A 25,603-nucleotide genomic window follows, 5' to 3' on the forward strand; every position below is an offset into this window, starting at 1 on the left:
AATGTGTGTGCACGTGATGTCTGAATAGGGGAAGTGCATGCAAATGATGTATGTGGTGCTTGGAGTATTGACTATGTGCATGGGCCGTGTATGTTGTTTGTCGCCAAATGTTGCAGCTGTATAAGTATAATTGACATTATGTTCTCCATTTTCTCAATGTTTCCCATGCAGGTCAGTGCCCACCAAAAGAAAGGGTTATGGAGAGCCATCGCCAAACAAGGCCGAACCTGGGGGTCCATAGCTGGCAGAGCACCCACTGCAGGAAGTGGTGAGAGGACCTGAGACGCTGGGCACGAAAGACTGCAGAGGCCCAGCTCGGGACGGCCTCCCAACATAGAAGGGGTGCCCGTCGGGCCCTGACCCCCCTAATGGCCCGCAAATTGGCGGTGGCCTACCCGGAGTTGGATAGGCGCTTGAGGGCAGCACACCAGCCACAAGGGGGTAAGTGCAGACTGTTAGGTGACTTCTGTATGGTTGTTTACTGTGCCCCTTACTGGACTTAGGTATTGACGAGGTCTGATGGAATTTGGGGAGTATACAGTCCTGGTTGTCACTCCAATCATATTGCACTGTAGTACGTTAGTGAAGGAAATGATGTGTTAGTACTGTACCACATTTTCTACTGTTACTCCATTGTTGAGGGATTTTACTGCCTTTATACTCTATCCGGGTCTACTCTACTCACCCAAAGTGATCTTGTTTGCACTGTATTTGGGTAATGACAAGTATGCGTAGTGTACATTGAAAGTGGTATCATTGCAATATGACTGGACATCTGTACAGAATGTATTCCACACATACATGTGATATCATTTGTGTACACAGTACCTCTGAAGTCAGATTTGTTTCATCCTGTAATGACTGACATGTAGGTGAGTATGTTCATTGATTAAATTGATAGATAAGTGATTTGGACAGTTGACAGGCATGTAGGATGTTCAATCATGTGTCTAGGCTGAAGAGGTGAGGCACTAGGTGATAAGTTTGGTTATGGCTTCTAGGACTCTATTGTTCATAAATGCATTATGGGCTTTTGTTGTCACGACAGGGACAATTTGGTATCTTGTTAATATATGTACTAGATGGGTAGGTATTTACCCTTTCCTCCCTTTCTTTCTCTCCCATCCTCCTCCTCTGTCCACCTCTGTCTATGTGTGCTTTAGCATCATCTGGCGAAGGAGGAAGGGCATCAGCGAGTGGGGAAGCTGCAGCACACGGGACCAAGGAGACTGGCAACAGCGTAGCCGAGGGGCCCAGTGGGACAGAGGACGAGGGGAGCACCACGGGGAGACTGGAGAAACTACGACATCTTCTTCAGATTTCTCCTCCGATGGCGACTCTCTGGTGGTGACCACCCCAGCACCATCCTTGTCTGCCACCCCCTTACCAGCACTGACCTCCCTGTAGCTCCCCACCCAGTTGCCAATCCCCACTCACCCAGGAGGGTGGGCGTCTCCTTAACCGCAGGTACCTCTGCTTCTCCCCCAGTCAGCCCTGCTGCCCTCAGTGAGGAGGCTATTGACCTCCTGAAGTCCATCTCTGTGGGACAGACAACCATTGTGAATGCCATCCAGGGACTGGCATCCCAGATGCAGCAGTCAAATGCCTACATGGAAGGCATTCACGATGCCCTGTCTGGCCTACAGCGATCGTTTCAGGCTCTGGCCTCCTCATTGACGGAAGCCAGTGTCCCTTCATCTTCCGTCCCTCCTCCAGCTACCTGTTCCCTATCCACAACCCCTCTCCCTTCACCCATACAAAGCACCCCTACAGACCAGCATACACCCACGACAACAGACAAGGTGTGCAACGACCAACACAAACACCACAAACAAACCCACAGGCATGCACACACACAACACACATCTGCATACACACCAGCAGACACTTCCCACACTGCTTCCCCCACCACCTCCTCCCTTACAGTCACATCACCACTCACACCTGCTGTCACTGCATCATCACACCCTGATCCTGCCACTATTCCTGTCCTACCCTTGGTCACCACAGCAGCAGACTCACAGACACCCACCCCACACACCACATCTGCACTCACCACGACCACCTTCTCTACCACCTGCAGCACAACCACCTCACTTGCACATACCACCCCAACATTCCCTCACACATCTTCCATTCCCTCTCCCTACATCTCTTCCCCCTCTTCCCAAGAGACACACATGCACCCACTCACCTACCCAACTGACACCCACCACACACACACATGCACACATTGCACACACCAGCATCCACGTACAGCACACAATCTGTTACATGAGCACTCCCTCTATTTCAACTCCCATCCCTTTTTCATGTGTCCACCCGTGTTCCTTAAAAAGTCTTCCTTGCCGCCCTTGACCTGTTCCCAACTCCTGTCCCACCTTGTGTTGCCCCTAAACATCATGTCCCCCTGCCCCTACCCAGCCCTTCCACCTCCTGTTCCTCAACTGCCCCCTCTGGGGTTGCCCCTGCTCCTCCACCCACTAAGAAATCCACCCCTTCCGGAGCCAAAGTCCCCCATCCCAAGCCCAAACAGAAACACCCCCCTTCCAAACCCAAGCTACCCCCACCACCCCCACCCACACACCCCTGAGGTGCCTGCCTGTCCTATTGATGCCCCTATGATGTGGAGGCCTATTCGCTGTCAGGTGTCAAGTTGGGGCAGTAACATGTGGACTATGTGCTTTGTGCACTTCTGCACATTGGACTTGCCATTTGGCACTTTTTATATATCGTTTATTTTTTTTAACTAATGTTTCGGAATACATCTGCCCACATTGCTGTGGGTGGCAAGATGAGATACTTGTACTGGTTCCCTTCTACATGGTGGTGTGACATTTGTGTGCAAGGGTGTGTGATGTTTGTGTATGGGTTGTGTGTGTGTTGTTGCATAGGATGGGTAGGTGACTTGTGCCATGTGCATGTTGTGATGTGTCTGAATGCTGACTTGTAGGATTGTATGGGGTGGTGTGTGCGTCCATATGTATGATGCTGCATCTGTGAATTCCTTTGTATATTGGTTGTACGGGCGTCTCACCTGTGTTATTGATTGGATGTCTGTTCGGTGATATTGATTGTGTGTCATTGCTACATACAGCTTTTTATTTGTGTGGTTGTGGTATTTCTCAATGTGCCTGTCTATGACTGCGTTTAAGTTTTTGTGGTCTAGTTGTTGTGTGATTATGGGGTGTTGAGTATGGATGTGTAGGACTGTGTTGGTGGTGTTTGTGTGCGTTGTGCTGTGTGCTATGTTTGGCACATGTCTGCTTGGCGTTGTGTATTAGGTACTTGGGCTTTTTTGTATTTTTGTGTGTGTGTGTAGATGTGTGTGCTTGTATGGTACGTTTGTTTGCGTGTGTGTGTGGCCTTTCGCCGTCCGTGCTGGGTGTGTGCGTTGTGTGTGGGTGTGTATAACTGCCCTTTCCTCCAGTGTGTGCTAGGAGTACTTACGCATGTCGTCTTCGTTGCTGGTCCTCAAGGTGTATGGCGAGATACAACGCTGGGAAGACTTACAGTTCGTTTGCCGTGGTGGCCGTGGACGCGTCTGTATACCTGGAGGTGAGTGTCTCCTTTTATACTTTCTGTTTCCGCCAGGCTTTTCATGGCGGTCGGCCCGCCCTGGAAACCGTGGCGGTCTGGTGACTCGTAGTATGGTGGGTGGTACATTGGTTCCCGCCAGCCTGAAGATGGCTACTGCCGGCGGCGGCGGTTTGACCGCAGTGGCGGTACTGGCAGTAAGTTGGCTGTGTTGCGTTGGGTTCACCGCCGTAGTCCTAATATAGTGGTCTGCACCGCCAGCCTGACGGTGGTCTCACCGCCGGCATGGCAGTCCGGCTTCCGCCAAACTCGAAATGAGGGCCTAAGTGTAATAAGTCAAACAAATGTCCTGTGGGACGTATTCACCAATATTTCAACTTGTTTGAAAGTGTGCAAACTCTATTTGTAGCTTCACTTTCAAAACAAAAGTAGAAGTGTTGGTGAATGAATCCTACCGGATATTTGTTTCACTTTTTACTTTAGAGACCTTAGGTAGTATTCACCATCATGTCTGCCTTACTTTCAGTGGTATATATGCTTGCTTAGTTCGAGGAATAGGCCTCGTAAGGCATACCCGGGTACCCCCAACTTGCATCCACAAACTGGAAGGAGTTGGATTTAGCACAGCAAGTGTGCTGATGGTGCATGAAATTCATGCTTTCTTGAGCTTCAAGTAGCTAATGGCAGAAGTCATTAGTATTGGTCACTTGGCAATTATACAGATTTAGTCAGGACTCTGATGAGGACAGAGACATGAACGGGTAAGAAAAGCTTATGGTAGGTGTGCTTTCCCAGGGATATTGCACAGGTAGAAGACAGATAGTAAAAGTAGTACAGATGCACTTCCTCTACACCTATGGATTCAAACCCATTGGTGGCACGCTGGCACTGAAGGACAATGACATGTATGGGTCAGTGTCTGACCTGCATGCCATGTACATCCTCCATCAGAACTTAGTAGATGTTTAATTTGCTGTTTGCACATAACAGTGGCTTGGACATATGCTGCGTCTCACAATCTACCTTGTTTGCCAAACACTACCCTTCTTCATAGTTTGTGATATTCTCTTTAGGAAACTTTGCGAAAATTCCCCTGCATATCTGCCTCAGTTTCAGTTGTAGAAATGCTAGCTCAGTTCAATTAATGGGCCTCACAAGGCATTTTTCGGTCACCCCCAGCTTGGATCCACAAACTGTGTCACGTAGGCTCTCATTATTCTAATGAGACTACTGGATTTTGAGCAGCAGAATCGCCTGCGGTGTGGGAGACTGAGTCTGAACCCACTACAGGTGAGACCTGTCGCCCTTATCCGGGTTTTGCTCTGACTAACTAGCAGTGCCTCATCTCTACCCAAGAGCAGGGATGATTGGGCAGCCGAGCGCATGACATGATTGACTCCTTAAGGAAATCATGGTGACTCAGGTCTCATCCGTTTTCTCTCAGTTACATTAGTCTCACATACACAATGACAACAGAGGCAGTGTTTGCTTCAATAAGGTTTTAATGAAGTGACTGCATCTTAGATAGCAAAGCATGTACTGCAATAACCAAGACGATACAGTATGACAAGATTAGAATTGTGACAAGGAGAGTGAAGCATAGAAATAACGCTACCATATTGTCACCAGAGTCAATGGACTAATTCCTACCTAGGCTATGATAGAGCAGAGCATGTTAAGATCTAATTCTGTCCTTCAGGTTCCCCTGGGAAGACATCATCCCCCATACCTGAGCAAAGTCCTGAAGTCTGCATAAGCAGCTGTAGCGAAGCGGTCAGCAATCAGCATACAGTCGTGGTACTCTGTCTGGAATCTCCCTCTAACGTGTAAGGGACAAGGAAGTGTTTTATAATAAAACAGCTGATTTTCTGGGAAAATGTCCATACATAAGGATGTGTGTTATTCTATGAATACCAGAGACAAAACATTTATCACGTTCACCGGCAACCCATGTCACTACAGCCTTGAACGAAGCCCAGAGTGAGCAAGAATGTCTTGTTTGAGAACGTAGTGCTGGCCTAAGCGAAAACAGCTTGATAGAAAGAAATTGAAACAAGACCGCAAAAGTGGCTATTGTTAAAAATAATAAATGAAACTGAATAAAATATATCTAGGTTAAAGTGCACAGCGGCAGGCCTAATGTGCTAAAATAACATGCATGGAGCTATAATTAAAATGGCTACACAACAACTGGAAGGAGTTGGATTCAGCACAGTGAGTGCACTAACGGTGCATGAAAAACATATCTTCCTGAGCCTCAGGTGGCTGTCATGGGAGCCATTAGTAAAGGTTCCATATGCATGCCTTCGGACATGTTCAGGAAGAAGGAGGCGGTTACTTAACAGGTGATAAAATGTTGTCATACATATTCCATCCTGTGGAGTCTGAATGTGATAGGCCCTGGTCTGGCAGCGGTAGGTTGATATGAGTGCAGTAATTGGTTGGATTGGGCCCATGGCTGGCGGTATGAAAGGGTTGTGCGTTGTGCTTGAATAGCCTGTGAATGGACCATAAAGCGGTTGGTGCCCTGAAGTGGCTTTATGGCTCACCTTCAGAAGGTTTGGTTTCAATATTCAGAAAGTGTGATAAGTATTCATGCTTTGAAACCATAATTTCTGCAGGTGCTAAAACCAATCAGTGTGAGTGGTGGATTAACTTTAACATACTAGTACCAAGGACATGCGTGGCTCTCAACAGTTTTCCTTCACCCAGAACCCCCTTGAAATCACACATTTTGCTTGAAAACACATTTCCTTTACATTTCTGTGAGGGAAAATCCTGGAATCTGCAGGCAACCACAAACTTTCTACCACCCAGCGTTCCCATAAGTCTCCAGAGAAAAACGTGGCCTGACTTGTGTGGGTGGGCAAGTGGGCAAGGGCCGAAAACATATTGTGGAGACATCAAAATTACCTATCACAAAACAGCCTGGTTTTGTAAAATGGTCACCTGTGTTTTTGGTCCTGGGCTCGGTGGCCAATAAGGGAAACCTACCAAACCCAGACACTTCTGAAAACTAGACACCCGGGGCAGTCCAAAGAGGTGTGGTGTGTATGTATTCCACAATGTTTTCTTACCCAGAATACCCTGCAAAGGTGAAACATTGATTTAAAACACTATTTTCCTTGCTTTTCCATCATAAACTACAGGAATGTGCAAGGATCCACAAAATTCCTACCACCCAGTGTCTCGCCACTTGTCCTGATAAAAACACAACCCCACTTGTGTGCCTATACCTAGTGCCCGCTTCAGGAATGGATCACTCCACGGTCAACAGTAGCCCTGATGCAAGGACTACCATTGACCCTTGTGTGATCCATTCCTGTCATGGGCATTAGGCCCAGGCACGCCAGTGGGGTAGTGTTTTTATCGGGACAAGTTGGGGAACGTTAGGTGGTAAGATATTTGTGGATCCCTGCATATTCCTGTAGTTTACCTCACAGTAATGCAAGGGAAAATACTATTTTTATTCAATGTTTCACAGTTGCAGGGTATTCTGTGTAAAACAACTTTGGGGAATCCACACAAGCCACAACTCTGTGGACTCCTCTGGGTGTCTATTTTTTTTTGTTGAAATGCCTGAGTTTGGTAGGTTTCCCTAAATGGTTCCAGATCACGGGACTAATTAGTACACTCACCTCAGTTATCATTATTGCCACACCACGGTTTGGGCCCTTCCCTGTTGCAGGCACTTGGCCTACCCAGACAAGTAAGGTACCATTTTTATCTGGAGACTTAGGGAATGCTGGTGCAGAGGACATGGGATATTAGACCGGGTGGAAGACGTTAATAACCTGATTGGAGTCACTGTATAGTTCAAAATAAATGGTCTTTTTATTAGGATTTTGAATTAGGTTAATATTGATGATTCACAAGGATTTCTATTGGGGTGTTGGTGTCTGTTGGCTATAAGCCGATTTCTAGTTCTTTTACAGTATTGATAAGACACCCGGTCCTTGGAAGGCTCGGGATGTCCTCAGGTTCTTTCCATTTCTTTAAGATATTTATGTGATAAATCTGTGTTTTCTTTGGGTTTTCAGATAACCCAATGGTATAGGTTACTGGAGTGACAGTGTTCAGGACTTTGGCCCTCATTTCAACCCTGGCGGTCGGTGATCGCCAGGGGACATATGACGGTAGTACCGCCAACAGGCTGGCGGTACTACTCACCATATTTTGACAGTGGCGCTTTCGCCGTGGTCATACCGCCAGGACCGGCGGCATACCGCCATGGTGGTCCCAGCGGTCGTAATCCGCAAGGGCAGCGCTGCAAGCAGCACTGCCCTAGAGATTTTGACTCCCCTTACCTTCAGCCGGTCCATGGTGGTGAACACCACCATGGAAAGGCTGGTGGTAAGGGGACTTGGGGTGCCCCTGGGGGCCCATGCACTTAGCATGGGCAGTGCAGGGGCCCCCAGGCACAGCCCCATCGCGCAATCTACTGCCCGAATTACGGGCAGTTGACTGTGCGACGGGTGCTGCTGCACCCGCCGCACCACCACATTGCCGCCGGCTCCATTAGGAGCCGGCTGCAATGTTACGGCCCTGCTCCCCGCTGGGCCGGTGGGCAGAAACTCTGTTTCCACCCGCCAGCCCAGCGGGGATGTCCAAATGCGACTGGCGGGTTCCAGGCCGCATAGGCGGCCGACTGGCGGTTCAATATTGGCAGGCGGCCTCCACTGCCCACCAATGTTGAAATGAGGCCCTTTATGTGGACCCTGCCATTTCACCAACAGTTTATTGTCGGAGCTGAGCAGTAAAACGAGAACTTTGTCTCCAGGTTGGAAGTGTCTAAGATTAGTATTTTTATCATAATATCGTTTTTGTCTTTCTTGTGCCTTCTCGAGATGAATTTGTACATCCTCTCATACAGTCTGGACTTGGTCTTTTAATTGTTGGGTATATTCAAGGAGGTCTCTGTCCCCGTTTTCTTCCTCTTCCCACATTTCTGAAGCCATGTCTAAGAGGGTTCTAGGCTGATGCCCGAATACCATTTCAAAGGGACTATGACCAGCAGAGCATTGTACATGTGTTCTTATGGGATAGAGGACTAAGGGCAGCTTCTTGTCCCAGTCTCTCCCTGACTCAGAGATGGTTTTCTTCAACAAGGTCTTTAATTTTTGATTATACCTTTCAATTAGGCCATCCGTCTGGGGGTGATAGACGGAGGTCCGAATTTGGGTTACTGCTAGTATCTAACATATTTGTGTCATCAGTCAGGACATAAACGGGGTACCTTGGTCTGTTAGAATCTCCTTGGGAAAGCCCACCAGGGAGAAGAATCCGATCATAGCATGGGCCACACTTTTTGTGGTCATGCTAGTTAGGGGTATAGCTTCTGGGTATCTCGTTGCATAGTCGACTAAAACGAGGATATATGTATAACCTCTTGAGGAAGGAAGGAGGGGACCTACCAAATCCATCCCTACTCTGGAAAATGGAATATCAATATTGGGTAGGGAAAACAAATGGCCTTTCTTTTGGGGCCCTGGATTTACCAATTGACACTTAGGGCATTGTTGACAGAACTGACGTATTTGAGAAAAGACCCCCGGCCAGTAAAAACGTCTTAAAAGATATTCCTTATTCTTCTCCCTCCCAAAATGTCCACCCCCCATCTGACTGTGGGCTAGGTTTGGGTGCGGTAGGCTTCGGGAACTACCAATTGCCTTCTTTCGTGGTTATCATGGTTCGTTACCCTATAGAGTAGTCCTTTCTGAATAAGGAAAGAAGGACCCACCAGTCCTGTTATCTCTGTTACAGCAGACTCCCATGCATGCTGCAAGGTAGGATCTTCTCTTGGACTACTGCGAAAAGGAGGGAGGGAAGTCAATGCCACCTCTCTAGGTTCGTCTCTTATGATGTTGTCACCCCTTTTCTGGTATAATTTTTTCTCTTCTCGTTTCTCCTTTTTGCTAGGTTTATACTGTTCTCGGCCTGGACTGATGTGCATCTGAGAAAAGGGGGCATCCTCCCACCATAGGTCTGTCTGATCTTTTGTTTGTATACTGTCCAGTAGGTCGGAAAAATGGGCATAATCAGTACCTACAATTACATCCTCAACCAGGTGTTCAATAACTCCCATTTCCATCGTGTCTTTCCGTCCCCTCCATTTAACAGTGACAGAGACCAAGGGATATCTCTTCATGTCTCCATGTATACATCATTTAGACACTATCACTGGGTGTTTGATTTCTGGGTTTCAAAAAGTTTGCTCTGATTACGGATTGACTACACCCAGAATCAATGAGGACGTTAACGGTTTGACCATTAATGTTCATCTCTTTCATGTATTTGGGGGTTATCCCTCCCGGTGTAGAATACCCTCCCACGGGTGATACTGATCTACATCGGTTCTGGCTTTTCTTCTTTCTGGGGACAATTGCGGGCAATATGGCCCCACTCACCACAATTATAGCATTGCGGTTGCTGGTTAGGACTTTTTTCCAGAACCCTAGGGATGAATAGTTCTTCAGGTCTTTTTAGAAGTTTGGGACGATAGGAGGGCCCAGGGGGTCGGTTTCCTGTAGCGGGTCCCTTTGCTGTGCCTAATTTGAAATCAGGGGCTCAGTGGTATGCACATGCCAAGTCTATTGCGGTGGTGGTATCCATGTTGGAATGTTGTTTTATCCAATTACGTGTGGTGGCGGGTAAGGCCTCTAGGAATTGTTCAAGTAGGATGATCTGAATAACTTCCTCCCTGTCTGTGTCGATGGGTCCTAGCCATTTCAGTCCCAAATCTTTAATTCTGAAATAAAGGGCTCTGGGATTTTCCGACGGACACCACCTAGTTTTTCGGAACTTGAGTCCATAATACTCTGTGTCGAAGCCAACTCATTCTAGTATACTTTTTTTTAATGTCTGGGTAAGGAGTGGTACCTCCGGGGTTTACAGCCTGGTATGCGGCCTGCAAGGTTCCTGTCAGGAGGAGCACCACGTATTGGCCCCACCTGTCTTCGGGCCAAGTGGCAGACTTTGCTACCCTCTCAAAGTTGGTGAAGAACGCGTCTGGGTCCTCTCCTTCTTGGTACTTCTGTAGGACAGAACTAGGTACGTTGTGGGTGGACACGCGTTGCACCAATCGTATCCTTTAATTTCTGAAGGGCCGTCCCATAGACTAGCTGGATGTTGGCTGTTATTGTAGCCTGACTTTTTAAGGCATTTTGGAGGGTCTCTCCATCCGTACGAGTTTCTCTTTGCTGTTCCTCCCACACAACTTGTAGGTGTCGCTGTCCCTCGGCCAACCTTTGGATCATCTCTTCTAGCGTAGGTTTGGTTTCCATTCTTCCTTGGTATAGGTGGACCTTTCTTATTGTTGCTGTCTCCCAATGACAAATCCCACTTCTGACATCACTGTAGAGGACGTGGGATATTAAACTGTATGGAAGACGTTAATAACCTGATTGGAGTCACTGTATAGTTCAAAATAAATGGTCTTTTTATTAGGATTTTGAATTAGGTCAATATTAATGATTCACAAGGACTCTGGCGTCTTCTCGTGGAGTTCTTCTCCCTTTCTCCCTTTCTCCTTTTAATATCTCTATATCTCTCTCTCCTCTCTGTTTTTCTTTTATTCCTTCTTCTCTCTTCTAATCCCCCTCTTTTCTCTTTTCTCTTTTAGGATTGGGTCTCTGTTGGAGCCACGACGGAGAAATGTGGCCAGTCACCCAAAGGAAAACAAAAGAAACAAAATAAAATGGTAAGTATTTTGCTCTTCTTTTCTTGCGTTGGGGTTAGGGAGTGCAGGTGCGGTGTGGTGGGGAAAACAAACATTCGGCGAGTGCTCCCAGTCCTTAACTGTGGTGACGGTGTGTTCATTCTCGTGCACAAATAAAAAAAGAATTAAAGTACTGGTTCTCTTAGTTTCATAATCCTGTTGCCTTCACAGGATTTGTTGTATTCAGTGCACGTTCCGTGTACATTAGTGCCAGTAAATGAATAGGGAACGAAACAACACCAAAATAAATTATAAACACATTAGCAAAGGGGACGCCGTATGGATTGCCTACGTCCCCTTTCACGATGTTCGTCCCGCACCACCCGCGTTCCTGCCCTCCTACCAATAATACCCTGCAGGATTTGTCAAGCAGGCACATACTTGCGAAAGCCACGTCCCTCCGCCTGAAGTCCTCTCTGTTGATGGGGCGTCCTGCCTCTGTGGTGTTTCTGGATCCTCAGCACTACTCGTCTCGGTCGTCGGGCTCGGCTGTCTGTTCCTGGCTCCTTTTCTTGCACCTCCCTCTGTCTTTGGCTTCTCTCCCTCTCGTTGCTGGTCTTCCTCCTCGAAACACCGGATCACGCTGGGTCCGTCGTCTCCCTCAGCTTTAACCCAGACATATAGGTTAGATGTGGGCGTTCCAATGTTTTGACTGTCAGTGATGCCCCGGGGCACCAGATCATAGGTCTCGGGGCACCATCAGGAAACAGGGTCCCCGTGACCCTGTTACAGCTGGGTAGAAGAAGTTTGTGGCACCCCTCAGATTCCAGAACTTTGCATCACTGAAATGTGAGGAAAAATGTGTTTTGTAGACACATTTTGAGGTTTGCAAAGAATTCTGGGGGACAGAACCTGGTGAGAGCCACACAAGTCACCCTGTTCCAGATTTTCCTAGGTGACTAGTTTCCAAAAATATATAGGTTTGCTAGGTTTCCCTGGGTGCCGGATGAGCTAGAGGCCAAAATCCACAGCTAGGCACTTTGCAAAAAACACGTCTTTTTGGGAAAATGTGATGTGTCCACATTGTGTTTTGGGGTATTTCCTGTTGCAGGCACTAGGCCGACCCACACAAGTGCGATACCAATTTTATCAGGAGACTTAGGGAAATGCTGGGAGGAAGGAAGTTTGTGGTACCCCTCAGATTCCACAACTTTGCATTGATGAAGTGTGTGGAAAATGTGTTTTTTAGACAAATTGTGAGGTTTGCAACGAATTCTGGGTGACAGAACCTGGTGAGAGTCCCACAAGTCACCCCATTCTGGATTTCCCTAGGTGACTAGTTTTCAAAAATGTATATGGTTGCTAGGTTTCCCTAGGTGCTGGCATAGCTAGAGGCCAATATCCACGGCTGGCAATTCGCAAAAAACGCATCTGTTTTCATTGGGAAAATGTGATGTGTCTACATTGTGTTTTGGGGCATTTCCTGTCACGGGCACTAGGCCTACTCACACAAGTGATGTATCATTTTTATCTAAAGACTTGGTGGAATGCTGGGTGGAAGGAAGTCTGTGGTTCCCCTCAGATTTCAGAACTTTGCATCTCTGAAATGTGACGAAAATTTATTTTTTAGACACATTTTGAGGTTTGTAAAGCATTCTGGGTGACAGAACCCAGTGAGAGCCCCACAAGTCACCCCATTCTGGATTCCCCTAGGTGTTTAGTTTTCAAAAATGTATAGGTTTGCTAAGTTTCTCTAGGTGCTGGCTGAGCTAGAGGCAAAAAGCCACAGCTAGGCACTTGGCAAAAAACACGTCATTTTTCATTCGGAAATGTGATGCTTCCACATTGTATTTTGGGGCGTTTTCTGACGCGGGCACTTGCTGTACCCACACAAGTGAGGTGCCATTTTTATTGGGAGATGTGGGGAGTGCTGGGTGGAAGGACGTTTGTGACTTTCCTCAGACTCCAGAACTTTGTATCATTGAAATGTAAAGAAAATGTGTTTTTCGACAAGCTTTGAGGTTTGCAAAGGATTCTGCGTGACAGAACCAGATGAAAGCGCCAGAAGTCACCCCATTCAGTATTTTCTTTGGTATCTACTTCTCAAAAATGTATAGGTTTGCCAGGTTTCCCTAGGTGCAGGCTGAGCTAGAGGCCAAAATCCACAGCTAGGCACTTTCGAAATAACATGTCCATTTTCATTGGGAAAATGTGGTGTGCCCGCATTGTATTTTGGGGCATTTCCTGTTGCGGGCACTAGGCCTATCCACACAACTTAGGTACCATTTTTATAGGGAGACTTAGGGAAATGCTCGGTGGATGGAAGTTTGTTGTTCGCCTCAGATTTCAGAACTTTGCATCGCTGAAATGTGTGGAAAATGTGTTTTTTAGACAAATTTTGAGGTTTGCAGAGAATTCTAGGTGACAGAACCTGGTGAGAGTCCCACAAGTTACCCCATTCTGGATTGCCCTAGGTGTCTAGTTTTGGAAAACGTTTAGGTTTGCTAGGTTTTTCTAGGTGCCAGCTGAGGTAGAGGCCAAAATCCACAGCTAGGCACTTTGCAAAAAATGCATCCGTTTTCATCAGAAAAATGTGATGTATTCACATTGTGTTTTGGGGCGTTTCCTGTCACGGGCACTAGGCCTACTCACACAAGTGAGGTACAATTTTTATTGGGAGACTTGGGGGAACACAAATTAGAAGAACTAGCATTAGTGCCTATTGTCTTTCTCTACATTTGTTCCTTCCTAATGTAGGACAGTGTGTAAGAAAGAAGTAATTTTGAAAAATGCCCGGTAATTCTCATGCTAGTATGGATCCCCCGAATTCAGAGATGTGCTAATAACCACTGCTTCTAAACTCCATATCTTGTGCCTATTTCAGAAATACATAGGCTTCCTTGATACCTAATTTTCAATCTTTATATTTTACCAAAAGGAATGCTATATACCCGGTATACAATGAAAACCCATTACAAGGTGCAGCTCATTTATTGGCCTTGGGTACCTTGGGTTCTTGATGAACCTACAAGCCCTATATATTCCTGAAATTAGAAAGGTCCAGCAGACAGACATTGCTTTAAAAAATATGCCATAGCTGGAAAGTTACAGTAGAAAATATAGACAGAAATGGCTGTTTTCTTTACTCAATTTCAATACGTTTTCATTCCAACTGTTACTTCGTATAAGAAAACCTTGAAGGATCTACATAGATGACCCCCATGCTGAATTCAGAAAAAAATGTTTATATGTCAAGGATCCACCATTGGTTTCACACTCATTTCTGTCAGTAACTGGAAGGAGGCTGAAAGCACAAAAATAGTAAAAATGGGGTATGTCGCAGTAAAATGCAAAAAACTGTGCTGAAAAATTTGTTTTTCTGATTCAAGTCTGCCTGTTCCTATAAACTTGGAAGATGGTGATTTGAGCATCGCAAACCCTTCATTGTTCCCATTTGCAGGGAAAAAAACTGATGCTTTGTCCTGCTCACTTTTTTGCCATTTTTCCCCCAAAAAACAATTTTAGCTGTATTTTGGCTAATTTCTCGGTCTCCTCCAGGGGAACCCACAAACTTTGGACAGCTTTAGAATCCCCAGGATGCTGTAAAAAAAGGTCGCAAATTTGGCGTGGATAGCATATGTGGACAAAAACTTATGGGGGCCTAAGGGAAACTGCCCCAAATAGCCAAAAAAGAGCTCAGTAAAAAAAATGTATGGGAATCCTGTAAAAATACAAAGCTGCTTGAGAAGTGATGCTAACTGCCCTAACCACACTAGTATGGTGGAAAAATTAGATCACACAAGACTGTCCGATTCTGTATTAACCTATGAGTCTTCATTTATTCTGCTGTGTATATTCCATGTACATTATACTGATAATAAACTGTCCATATGCTACTAGTTTTTTGAATACTCAATGTTAACTTTAGAAATCAATAAACAGATTTTTTTGTAATCTTCTCACACCGCTACATTAATCTTCTATTTATTTATTCATTTTATAATAAGGTTTTGTTAATGATAAAATCTTAAGTATTGAAAATATTTATGGTTAATAAATATTAAAGTGTAAATGTTTTCTGCAAACCGTTTCTTCAATCTTTCACTAGAGGCCTAATATGTGGAAACATAATAATGGGCACCATTATAATGCAATTACCATACATTCATATTCATACATAACACATTTGGCTATTCGTACTCTATTAGAAAAGTCTCACCACATCCTAAATCATACTTCTTTATTCCATAATGTTATCTCAAAATATGAAAAACAGCCTTACATCTATTATCTAGTCTCATAATCATGTAATATTTTCACCTCATTGCCAATACCCAATGTTTTACATTGTCGCCTTTCATACCTTTTTTCTAGCATTAAACTGGAGAACAGTCTAACATTGTTTATTGATTCAATTTTCTGACAAAAAAGTATCCAATGCTAAACATTATCGACCTTCACACCTTTTTCCAAAAGCTATAGTGGAGCACAGTATTGCATTGTTTACCATTTCACTTTATTAACCCAGCTAACCATCATCCTCATGAGATGCAATGTTAAAATAATAAATGTATTTTGCGCTGTTCTTTTTTTATATAATGTCTAACGTTTTTTTAAAATAAGTAAATAGTATCTCAATTAATTATCCCATTATCATAATATTTGTTATGTCATTCCTCCTAATTATGTGCAAACACATAATACATTCTGGTCAATATTTTGCATTGCCAAATTTAATTCAACAGAATGACTACATTGTTTCACTTCATTGTTATATCACATAATGGAATATTATTATTATAATTTTCACATTATTTTGCTTCCACTTACACCAAATGGAGTCATTGACTCAATTTCTACTGTTAAAATGACTTACGTATAAACTAGCAAGCATGATCTCACATTCAATGTGTCCAGATTTCTTTCATATTGCATACTCATGTTACAAGTGCATTTTCCAGTTTTTATTACAAAAAATCATATTTTATACGATAAGGCTTCTGAGTTCACATATAGTTATATAATTTAAGTGATCATCTTTGAACTTAGTACAGGATACAATTAGGTTAGTATTCTACACCATTTTTAAAGGAGATATCATGATATAATCCATGTTCTCCACTCACTGGCATATTAAATATTTTGTGGGATAATATAGTATTATCTCAATTTGCATTCTAAATCATTTTGATATGATTATTTAGTAACCCAATTCAGCAACATTAACCTTTGATATTCTTTTCTCATTTGATTTCATTCTATTATTAATTGTTTCAGTTTTTGCTGAGACATATCGTATTATCCCAGACAAAAAAACGCATACTGATGCTTTCTAAATTCCACAAAGTTGGGCATCTTAGATTTCTCTCTTGGGACTTAATAAGAATCACCGCTGACCTGATTCAAAATTGGAGATGTCCTGAAGTATTCATTATAAAACTGGTAGCCAGTAGAAATGTGTTCAGATACATTTTTACACCTTATTTTCACACAATAGCAGTTTTGTCTCTAAATGTGCTTAGTATGCAGAGATGATATAATCTCTCTCTATAGAAAGCAAAATAGTTCCAATCCTCAAAGGCTGGGCATCTCTCTTTCCTCCACTGGGACTTTCTTTTTAAGTGGAAGAATATTATTGTAATAACCAGTGACATCTCTTCTTCCACACAGTTTAGACAGTTGTGAACCCTAAAATAGAAATCTGTGAGCCCACACAATGACGTTTTGAGACATGACTTCCTGTTTCAGGTTTGGGGGGCTTCTGGGCCCGTAGTCGCCTAATATCACAAAGACATCTGATTGTTCTTAAGTGCGCACTGTTATCAACAACCTGATAGCAAGAATTGTTTAGTGGTGACAAATAATAAAGCTTGTATTCCAAATTATTCCTGACATAGAGATGCTAGAACACAAATATAGTGTCACTAAGATAGTGACACTAGGACACAATATCAGAAGTAGCACAACATAGGGGCAGTGACATGGAGTGCATGACAGTGGTGTACTGCAATGTAGATACGGACAGAAAGCACTGACCAAAAGGCACTGACATGGAGACACTAATGCAACAGGGGAATGTTGATATGGGGATAATGACTATGGAATGTTGACATGGATCAACACCAGGGCACTGACACAGGTGGATAACACTAATGCTAAGATACTGACACAAATGCACCAGCAATCGCACAGTGACACACACGGGGGACCAAGACTAACATAGGAATATTCACTTGAGGAAAATCACACTGAAATGCTGACAGAGGGCACATAAATTGATATAAGGTATAGGGCAGTTACACTATGAGATTGACACAGAGCACTAAGATAGTGATGCTTAAACACAATACTCAGGCTGTGATGTAACAAAGGGACACTAAAACAAGGGCACTGATGGGGAACACAACACTGGGGTACTGACCTGTGGCTATTTACATAGGCCACTGACACAAGGATACTGACACAAGGGCAATTACAGGGAGACACTGCCATAAGACCACATGGATTGGTGCTGGCACACTGAAATGGACTGCCAAGGGTTGCTGTGATAGCGGCGACACAACTGGGTACACTGCAAGTAGTACAAGAAGAGACTTACACAAAGACATTGAAGGTAACACGCAGACATTGACTTTGCAATGCTGAACAGGGCTAAATTCGACCTTCCTAGAGATGGCCATCGATGATTTGAGATCCATGATAGAGGCCTGCTCAGGTCATCTTCCTGGAGTAATTAAGAGCACAAATTCCACCTAACTGAAGTGGGTACCTGAGAAGCACACAGGACTTCTGAAGAGATTGTTGTTTTGTACCAATAGTAATGCATACTTTTACAAAGACACCATCTTAGTAGTAAAGGTTGGTTAATTGAAGAATAGAATTACATACAGCGAACCCCTGGCAGATCCACGCATCATATGTCCAATTCTGGAATGTTGATGAGCTCTCCTGTAACCATGGAACACTACATGGCTTCATGGCTAACCATACATTACCACAGAATATAACGCCCCCCCCTTTCTATACAAACAAAATACAATAAATACAATGAACAACAAATGTAATGAACATGAAAATTCAACTTCACCATTCCCCCAGAATGATTTATAACATACATAACTTGATGCAATGCAGGAAAATAATGTACAAATCTAAGGATATTATGCATGGAAATACTTAAAATGCCAAATATTCCTTAATGCAGTTAAGCTTAATAGTCATCAAATTTAACTGTTTTATTTAATTACTCTTTTACCCACAATACTCATAGGTATCTGAGGATTCTCTTGCCTACTTTCATTTCCGCACATTTTCTTGTGCAAACATGTACACTCCATCTTATTACGACCTGGATGGAGGGGTTTCCTCCATCCCAAATGTGATGAATATCCTGTTCGCCATATTACGATCCCATTACATTCAATGGAGATCCTAATACTGCAGACTGGATATCCTTCACATTTGTTATGGAGGAAACCACTCCTTCAAGGTCACACACAATAAGGCCCTTAGTTATCTTTCTAATATTCAATTTCTCTCCATCTTTCAACCAGACATTATTTCCCTTGACCTTCTCAATTCTTTGAGGATTTGACCACCTGGACAATTTAACATCACTCCAAGTTCTTACCCAATCCCCTTCTTAAATTTTGGGAGCATTTTTCCTTAACTTTCCATTTTGTCTGGCTACGTATTTATCCTAATACTCATTTACTCGCCTCTTAAGTTTGTCACAATCTACATGCAACTTATTCATTTTCTCCATCCAAGCAGGTATAATCTTGGTGCATGCTTCTCTACTTCTTAGTAAACTAAACAGTATTTCATTAGTAGTTGTCTGTGGTGTGTTGTGATAACTCCATAACATGTTTTTAACTTCATTTCTACAGTCTGCTTCCGATTCCATGGTCAATTGCATACATTCTTTTAACACCCTCACGCTCTACGAGACCATTTTCTCGTGGGTTATATAAAGCTGTCTTATGATGGTTAATTCCATGCTTTTGGAGAAATTTCTCAAATTAATCTGCTATGAACTGTGGCCCATTATCTGACACCAACCATTCTGGACAACCTCCCCTTTTAAACACTTGATCACAAATTGCTATTATGTCTAAAGATCTTATTTCCTTAGTAAACGCTGCTTCGGCCACTTGGAATGGTAATCTACAAGTACTACAGCATAATTGCTTTCAAGCCCTTTTGGATGGAATGGACCACCGATGTCAATCCCTACCCATTCCCATGCCCTTGATGGAAACACAATAGCTTTAATGGGGGTATCAACCTTGACATGAGACTTGTCGCTGCATGCACACACATATCAATTCCTCACAAACCTTTCTATCTCTATGTCCATACCTGGCCACCAGAAATCCATCTTTGCCATTCTCTTCATGGTAGACATACTACCATGCCCTTCATGTATAAGTTCCATGAGTCTCAAACATAATTCTCCAGGAACTACTAAGCTTCCACTCCTTCTGATAATACCATTCTCTACATATAACTTAGACCATATCTTAGAATAATCACAAAACTCAGGCCATTCCTCTTTGTTGACTTTGGGATGTGATATGTTCAACAATATCAATTGTAAAATTCAGTTCCTAGACACAGCCTGTTGTCCTTCTAGTTGTGAAATTGGCCCTTTAGACATATCGTCAACACTAGCTACTAACCATTCTTCCTCATTTTCTGGTGCCCATTCACTCTGAAAAGGCAATAACTTAACTTTGAAATTATACTCCTGTAAACTGAATAACCAGTTAGAAATTCTGGGAGTCGCTCTGGCTGCTTCAAACAAATCTACTAAGGGTTTATGATCTGTCCGTAGTTCAAATGGTGTACCCCAAACATATGTTCTAAAGTGTTGCACAACCCACCAACAAGCCAAGGTTTCTTTCTTAATGGTGGAATAAGTTCCCTCTGCTCCCTTTATTTAAAGTACGTGATGCAAAAGCAACCACCCTCTCTTGATTCCCTGTCTGCTGCATTAATACTGCCCCTAATCCACAGATGCTTACATCTGTTATGACAATTGTCCTATCTTGAGGATTAAAAGGTTTCAAAATAACTGCTTCAACAATGGCTTTCTTTATATCCTCAAAAGCTATTTGACATTTCTTGGTCCAGTCATAACATACTCCCTTCCTCATTAACACTTGCAATACATGCACTCTGTCAGAAAATCATTCAACAAATTTTGAATAATACTCGGCCAAACCTAAAAAGCATTGACGTTGTACCATGTTCGTTGATGGAGGTGCCTTCTCGATAGCTTCCACCAATTTTAGCTTAGGTTGAATTCTGCCACTAGATAAAATATGCCCTAGGTATTCCACTTGCTGAACACAGAACTTACTCTTTTCCTTGCTCACAGTCAATCCAGCCTTTTCAAGCCTTTGTAATACTGTACGTAACACTTCATTGTGTCTTGTTTTGTCAGATCCCCACACCACAATATCATCTTGAAAATACAAAACCTTGGTTAAGCCCGACAAAATGTTCTGCATTACATGCTGGAACACTGCGACACAGAAGTTAATCCGAACGGCATGCGTACGAACTGAAAACCACCTTCTGTAGAGATAAATGACGTAAGATGTTTTGACTCTGCATGTAGTTTTACTTAATGATAAGCACTGGAAAGATCTAGTGAGATAAAATACTTAGCATCTCTTATGTTCATCAACATCTCAATTATGCTTGGAAGAAGATGTCTGTCTACCCATATGCATTCATTTAGGTCCCTGAGGTCAACATACATTCTGAGCTTACCATTAGCCTTAGTTGCCAAAACCACTGGTCTTAACCACTCCGATGATTCTATAGGTTTGATTACCCCCGCATTACACAACCTATCTAGTTCATCTTTCAATTGACCCCTCAATGCCAAAGGTACATTCCTGACCTTGTGTACCTTAGGAATGCTATTCTTCTTCAACACAATTTTGTGTTCAAAATTTTCCAAAGATACCCAACAATTGCCAAACAGATTGGGGAATTTGTTGCTCCACAACTCTTCTTCAGAGATTTCTTTGTTCCCTATCAATAGTACTTGATCAGGATGATTAGAATCTAAGACTATGCCTACATTTCTTTGCTCTTTCCATCCCAGCAGTGCTTTTCCATTTTCCACCACATACACTTGTGCTTCAGCAACGTGTTCCATGAGTGAGTAAAGGTATTCTAACACCAGAGTAACCTTCTGGTTGTACATCAGGTGTGACAAGATCAGCACCAAACATACCTTTCCACATTGCCCGGTTAATGGTAGCATAAGGAGAACAGAAATCTGCCCACATGTGCATCTCTTTGCTATTCATCTTTAACTAACACTCAGGAGGATGATAATCTTTTTTGACATTACCAACAAAGTCCTTCTGGTGACCATAATCATTCACAACCAATATTTCTACTTTGCTTTCTTCTGATAAATTCACGTTCCAACCACTCAAACCACATGCTGCATCATGTACAATTTTCACATTCATGTTGTTGCTATGCATTTTTTGTGTACACATCCTAGAATAAATGTCAATTTTTCTTGTACTTGAAACATCTGGCCTTAGTGGCAGGACAAGTATCTGACTCAGCCAAATGCCTAGTGCTTCCACATCGATAACACTGGTGTCTAGAAAATTTCCCTTCATGTGATGGTCTGGTGACAAAACTGCCTTTGAGTGACTCATGTAGCTTCTTTGTATTAAATGAATTTGCCTGTTCTACATTTCAACTTCTTCACATAACTGGAAGTATTCTCCATGCGCCTAGCTATCATTATAGTTTTGTCAAGTGATGGGTTCTTTAACCCTAAACGATTTTCTTGTATTTTAGTACAGTTAATTCTAATAGTAAATTGATCTCTCACCATTTCGTCTTGCAAGTCTCTAAACTTACAGGTGCTTGCTAACATTCTTAAAACCAATATATACTATTCCACACTTTCCCCGGACTGCTGGGCCCTTGAAATAAAATGTGTGGCATTCTACCGCTATGCTAGGTTTTCTTCCAAAATTGTCCTCCAAATCTTTCATTACTTTCCCATATTCATCCTCCGATACCTCATCGTGCTCTGAGGATTCATCATCCTCATTGTTTTTGTTGTTCACTTGGATAGGTAAACATCTCAATACTTTCCTCGCTTCCACACCCAAACTCTGTCTTAAAATTGCTAATTTCCATTTAGAATGAAATACCTCTTCTCCTACAGCTGCCAAATAGGTCTCAAAAGGTTCTTTTCAATGTTCCCATGGCATTACTGGATGGCCTTTGGAGGAGGTGTAATTGATTGTATTTCCATGTTCTATAGTGTTCTATAAGTGTTAATGTTTCTGAAATAATTATTATTTTAAAATAATTCATAAGTAGAATTATCTTACTGAAATAATAAATTAACACAACAATAGTAGTCACCGTAGTCTAGTTGCAGATAGTAAGTCCTCTTACAATGACTAATTGTTCAATAAAGTTGAGATTGTCTCTTTTCTGTTTCTATGAAACTTTTCCGGGTTAGTCGTTCTTCAATTGCTGTGAAATTTATCTTTGGGAGGAGCATCAGACATAACTTCCTCTGACAACCAGTTTGCTGTATTGAATACTCGTATTCGGGACGTCCTCCAGAATGATTGTACACTTGGAAGGTATGCTGTGTCTGACATGCGAATATGTTAACACGCTCTGCCCCCAATGTGCGACTTGTATTCACTGGTGGTGAACACATGCTGCTTCCTGCTCACGATGTCGCAGCAGCGTGCTGAACTTAGTCAGTGGCTTGCACAAGTAACGGTTACTTTGACATTACAGTACTTCCTTAATAAATCCAAAGTATACATCACCCTATGTTTTCCCTGTTGTCAGATAGTAAAGCTGTCCAATTCCAATTCTGGTAGAGCAATGCGAACAATGAGAATTACCACGGAATATAACACACACCCGGCCAGGACCTTATCCGTCATTGTTTTGAGTGCTGAAAGTTCAGCTGCACCTCAAATCAGGGTCTGCACCGTTCACCTCCTATGAGAGACCAGCATGTGGCACTCTGCTTAGATCAAAGGCTTCACTGTCAAGAAGAAACATGCACAAAACTATGCGGCCACCTTAGTTGTGCATCCACCACTCCAGTGGTTCCCACACATCTGAACAACCCAGATTGCCAGATCCTGAGGGGTGAGAACGACGAGGAGGCCATGCCAATACCACTGCATGGCATGCTTCATCCAGTTTCAAGCAGGTAGTCTACCTTCGACACAAGGCAGCACTGGGAACCGAAGTCCTTTTTGTGTTGTACTGGAAGCCAGTCCTCAGGGCTGACACTTGCCAAGCCCCCTTTTACTTGTACTGTCTCACAAGCCAAGTGGTGATTGTATGGTGCTGGGGACACCCTCACCACTGACCTTATCCCTATGTGGCACTTCAGCGCTTTGACAGGAGTTGGACTGAGCTGGGTCAGAGCGACCATGTGCTGACCACCCTGCCAACAGTCTTACCTTTGACAGTGGGGTTACATAAGACTGCTTCAATTGACTGCTGCTGAGCAGCCCCTGAGAAGTACAGCATGACAATGGGGATCATTCCACCATCATTAACTTATCCACAAGACCTTCCAGGCAGTTTTTATTTTTCAAGCAGCAGAAGACCCCACAGACCACACTTTCCACAGAATACTCTGGGGTCCCGCTGGACATGATCAGGCATTAACTCCCTGGCAATGGGACCATGCCATGGATATAAATGTAGTGTGATGGCTTCCAAAATCGAGCTTACAAGCAATGGCATTGCTTCCTTCATCTTCAGACTAATCTCAGTAGATAAACAGGTAAAATATGTGGAGGCTCGACTTGATAGTGCTCCTGACTGTAGCCAATAATTGTGGCATTTGCTCAGCAGGATAACAGATGTGGAAGACAGCACAGTGAGGGACAATGTGGCCTTCTACAGGATTCCATATAAAATAGAAGGAATGACTGAAGATATTCCTCACATGTTTCCTGCCTAATCTGCTGGACATACAATTATGTCCTGCACTTGAATTTCAGAAGCCAACAGTATAAGCCCCAGAGTCTCAGCAGACAAAGCTATGAGACCAATAGTCTACTTCCTTGAGGCAAGGGCAAACCCACCATGTGATGCAACCAGCATGTAAACATGGCCCTACAATTTGAAGGGGCACAACATCATCATGTCTGCTGACTTCTCCTTTGATGCAAATATGAAACACAAAGCCTTTGAGGGCTCTTGAAACTGACGACAATGTGGATCTACGTAGATAATAAGTCTTCAGAATATAGAGGCCCTGAAAATCTGGACAGATTCCCTAACAGTCTGGAATCCACCAACACAAAGACCAATGCCACATCTGTCAGACCTACGGGAACGTGCTACAGACATCTGATGTCTATCAGGTTCCAGGCACAAAACAGAAAGTCTGATAAGGATGGTCTACACAGTGCTGGAAATCCTGGAAAGGACAGGGCCATCCTCTCTCTTACTGTAAGCTGTAAATGGATTGTCTGGTACACACCACACAAGTCCTTACTAGGACTCTGTCTTCACACTTCTCTCCCTTCCTCCTGTTGACTTATTAGATGACTTTGCCTAAGTTCTTGGCATGATTTGGTTTCACCCCTTCTCAGCCTTCTGTCATTGATTATTAATTACATGAACCACTACATTCAATGTGGGAAAATAATCTCACACTTCTCTTTCAAAAGTGCAGACATAGCTTTGCTGCAAGAAACACACCTGTTTCAGAAGGAGTCAGGGAAACCAAGGTGAGACTGAAGTTATAGAACCATCTTCCTCTAACACCAACAAGTGTGGGGAGGCTATACATGTGGGCAAGAAACGACCATGCAGGCTCACTAAAACGTATATAGATCTTGAAAGGAGACATGTATTTGCCAAATGTGAATCTCCCAGAAACCATTGATTGTCGGTTCCATCTCTGCACTTAAGAAGTCTGACACTGTTCCTCTCCTACCTCTCTAGGGTGCTGACAGTATACAGGTCCAAACATACTCTGATATGATGAAACTGAACCCTGGCCACTGATCCTTGACCGCCCTGAAGTCATAAACCTACGCAATACCAATGAAAGGGCATAACTGATTGACATAACAAGACTTGACTAGTGCATGGCAGTTCTAAACTACAATGGTAAGGGTTATACTTTTCCATTGTGCATTACAGGACGTGTTTGAGAGTTGGCTACTTACTTGCTGCCAAACACTTGATGGTGTTGTTTTCCAATATGATTTCTAACAGCAACGTACTGGAAGCTGCACTAGCGGATCACTCCTCTATTTTCATCTCACTTAAGTGTGCCTTAGTGCTGCCCACAGCCAGACCATTGAGGATGAGCATCTCCAAATGCAGTCTTCTGTTGAAAGGAAATCACTACAGTAA

Source organism: Pleurodeles waltl, chromosome 1_1, assembly GCF_031143425.1.
Source record: "Pleurodeles waltl isolate 20211129_DDA chromosome 1_1, aPleWal1.hap1.20221129, whole genome shotgun sequence".
Taxonomy (NCBI): domain Eukaryota; kingdom Metazoa; phylum Chordata; class Amphibia; order Caudata; family Salamandridae; genus Pleurodeles; species Pleurodeles waltl.